Source organism: Symsagittifera roscoffensis, chromosome 3, assembly GCF_963678635.1.
Source record: "Symsagittifera roscoffensis chromosome 3, txSymRosc1.1, whole genome shotgun sequence".
Taxonomy (NCBI): Eukaryota; Metazoa; Xenacoelomorpha; order Acoela; family Convolutidae; genus Symsagittifera; species Symsagittifera roscoffensis.
In genome coordinates this window covers 62,850,767-62,854,380 of record NC_087064.1, presented here as the reverse complement: position 1 = coordinate 62,854,380, position 3,614 = coordinate 62,850,767, and positions in this window count along the sequence as shown.

Here is a 3,614-nt window from a genome sequence, read left to right as displayed (position 1 = left end):
TGGAATGGAACTAAATTTGAGATTAAGCAACAGCTTCTAAACTCAAGGGTCATTTCAGTTCAAGGGACATTTTTTGATTTCAACAATCAAAAGAACGAAAATTTCCGTCACGTTTTTTATCACGTTCTCTGCAACTATTTAAGATATACGAAAAAAACTTTGACATATGTTGGATGAAGTTATTTGGCTAATTTAACCAAAAAACTGAGAAATCTTGTTTTGAACGTGTAGATTAGTCAGTATGTCATAACTAGTTTTATAAGCATTCTTGCTGCCGAAATATTGTCGCAAACGATTTAAGAAAGTTTAAAAATGGGCGCAATAAATGGTTTCCTCTTTATGTCCCCAAAAAACGAAAGATAAAAAAATTCAAAAAAAAACTTGGTCTGGCGTACAAAAACTCTAAATTTATACGAATATTTTTGCACTGATGATCAAAATAGGTCAACAAAAAAGCCGTTCCAGGAAATAGAAAAGTTACTGCTTCAATCTATTTACACTGTTCTTGTCAGCACTTATGTTGTGAGTAATCTTTGTCCAAATTCCTGAAATGAGCTCCCAAACATTTTTAATGCATGTGTCGTCAAAACAGATTTAACCGTTTTTCGGCGCCGAACCAAGTAACTCCTTCAATTATGTTATTTGTCATTTTTTCTTTTTCAGCGGCATAAACAGTACGTTAAGCTCAATTATTTCCCAAAGAATTGTTATGAGCCCATAACATCGATTCTTTAGTGTTGTTTGCAAGGGTATTTCCACAGCAAGAATACCTTCAGAACTAGTAATGACATACTGGTTAAGATACGCCTTCAAAAAAAGATTTCTCAAATTTTTGCCCGGCTAGGCCATTTCAATTAGTTTCATCTAGCTTTTGTCAAAATTTCAAACGCATATCTTAAAAAATTGCAAAGGAAACGGCCACAGCGTAAGAAAAAGTTTTGTTCATTTGATAGCTGATATAAAAAAATTTGCAACTTCTAAGTCCAGTGACTGTAGTAACGTCTAGCAATTTATAAATTGCTGATTTTAGCTTAATATCAAAATTTTTAGAAAAAGTCCCTCCGTGTGATGAACCCATGTGATTACAGAAGGCTCTGTTATCATCAAGTCCCTATCCCCCACCTGCAAGTCAATAATTATTATAAGTCTTTTTTTGTTCACTGCTTTTTTGGCAATTCGCAAACTTTTGATCATAATGTCCTAACATGTTTTTTCATTATAACCTTAAGTTTTCTAGTTTTTTAGTTCTTAGCTGCTTGCTTGAGCTCAATTACTTGAGCTCAATCTATATACATCGAGATTTTAAGATTCTACATAGAAGTTATTGTAATTGCACACTCGAAACCAATCTTCTTCTTCCTTTCTTTTATTGGCGCCAAACAAATTAAGACCGCAAGGCCGTTACGTGCGATGGCCGGCCAAAACGAGCACCGGCCATAGTCATGCATTAGTATCAAAAGCTGGGGGTGTCAAATTTTTGAAGAGAATTGAGCGCACACTCCCCTAAACCGGTTCCTAGGTAAGTCATTGGCGAACATTTTGTTAATTTTACTTTGCTGCTTAATAACTTTTTCGAAATGTTAGCTTTTTTGCTAGAAGTGGTTTTTCTTCTGACAAAATTCGACTTTAACAAGCCTCATTTGAACGGAGCTTTGAATACCATTTGAAAATTATTGACGTCCTGAACTCAGATTTAAAAAAATATATATCATTGATTAGTTATCTGTGATTATTGTTGTGCGACGATCCGGTAGTAATGGTACGCAACAATAGTTTAATAGCTGGTTCAAATTGCGCGTGCGCTGTCTTTTGCAAGGCGAACTCAAGAAATTCATAGCGCAAAGGGCGCTGGTTATATGCGCTCTTGTCATATTAAAAAATAATAAAATTCCGGGTAAGACGGCTTCCGGACTGGTTGACTAAAAAAATTGCCAACCCGGCTTATTTATGACAATTAGCGCGAGATGTAAGCAGTGCTATTAACGTGCATGAGCGGCGATTTATTCCGACACGGAAAGCGCTCCAAAATGACATAAGGCAAACTTGTTTGATTTAACATGTAAAGACCATATTTTTATGCTTCGGAGGAAGATTTTACAATATATATATTTTCAATTGTTCTTTAATTTGTAGTTTCATCAGTTTGTAGACTATACAAACCAATTTTTATCTAAATTACTGCATAAACTTTTAGCTGCAGTCGGAACATTCAGGGCTTTGCCTTGATACCAGCAACTTGTAGTTCTTTTAGTTACCATGATGTGCTGTGCTGACCTGATTGAACTTTTAAGTTAAAAGCGATTAGTTTAGGCCGGCCAGAAAGAAAAAGTTGGAAAAGCAATCATCTTTTATCGGAAAACTTTGATGATTAATATAAATCCATTCTGCATTGAAAATACTGAGTTCCCTTTTTTGGGTATCAATTTCGTTGTCCATATTTATCAACGGTTCTTTTAGTCCCAAAAAAAGAATAGATACTACCCATTGGATTCAGTCTCAAAAATCACATTTTGCTTTGATTTTTGTTTTTTTTTTGCTATTTTTGGATAACAACTTACTTGTATGTGGTTGTCAGTTTTTGAGAAGACAGCTAGATATTTTTTTTTGTTTTTTAGCAGGGACAATTGCTCGATCGCCTTTCCACGTGATCTGACTTTCGGCATGTTTGAACTGACATAAATAATGCAGGTGCCCTGAACAGACATTTTTCAAACTGAAATTTCGTCACACAGAAAAACAAATAGAAAAATGAACCAAAAAAGATAAAATAAAGAATGAAAGAGATTGGGTCATATTTAATTTAGGGAACAGTTTCTTATGCGAAAAAAAAACAGCTTCCTTCCTTCTCAGATTTTCTTTTTTCTCTATTTTTACTTTCTCTAGCTGTCTTCAGATATCTATTTGTCACAACTATGCCATATTTTATTCTGACATAAAAGATTTTTTACGCAACCAAAGATCCGGATTTCCTCTCGGAAATATACTCCGTTTCAGAACGCTTTTATTGCATTGATTATTAGCTGGTCACAAAATCCATCAGAATTGTGCGTACTGCTTTTTTGATAACGTTCATTTAAAATTGGAGGTAAGTTCCATTTAATTTAAATCCGGTCACATTTGTTTGTTTTAAATTGAATAAGTATCTTTATGGCTACATTAGGCTATTTATTTAAATCTCTGCTGCATTGGTATCATATAAGTTGATTTTTTTGATATTGAGTTTAACCTGGCTTCATTAAATTTATATGAAAATTTGATGTCTAATTGAGGTAAGATTTAATTTTGAAAATTGCTTATACTTAGTGACGGCGCCGGTGAAAAAATATAGGCGGTGTATCGGCTCTTTAGCCCCCTCCCCACAGCAAATTTTCCATTTTCATAATATATTTTGCATTCTATAATGGTTACATGCGTGACTTTTTGCTTCACTCTTTCCTTAAATTTACAAAATTGAACTGCGAGGGAGCGCAAAAGAGATGGCGCATCTGGTAATATATTAAGTACAGATCGGAGGCGAGTCCAATTGCTGATCAAGAAAATTTAAGCGTTTATTGCTGATCAAGAAAATTTAAGTGTTTTGCGAAACTATAATATGACGAAGTTTTTCAGTTTAT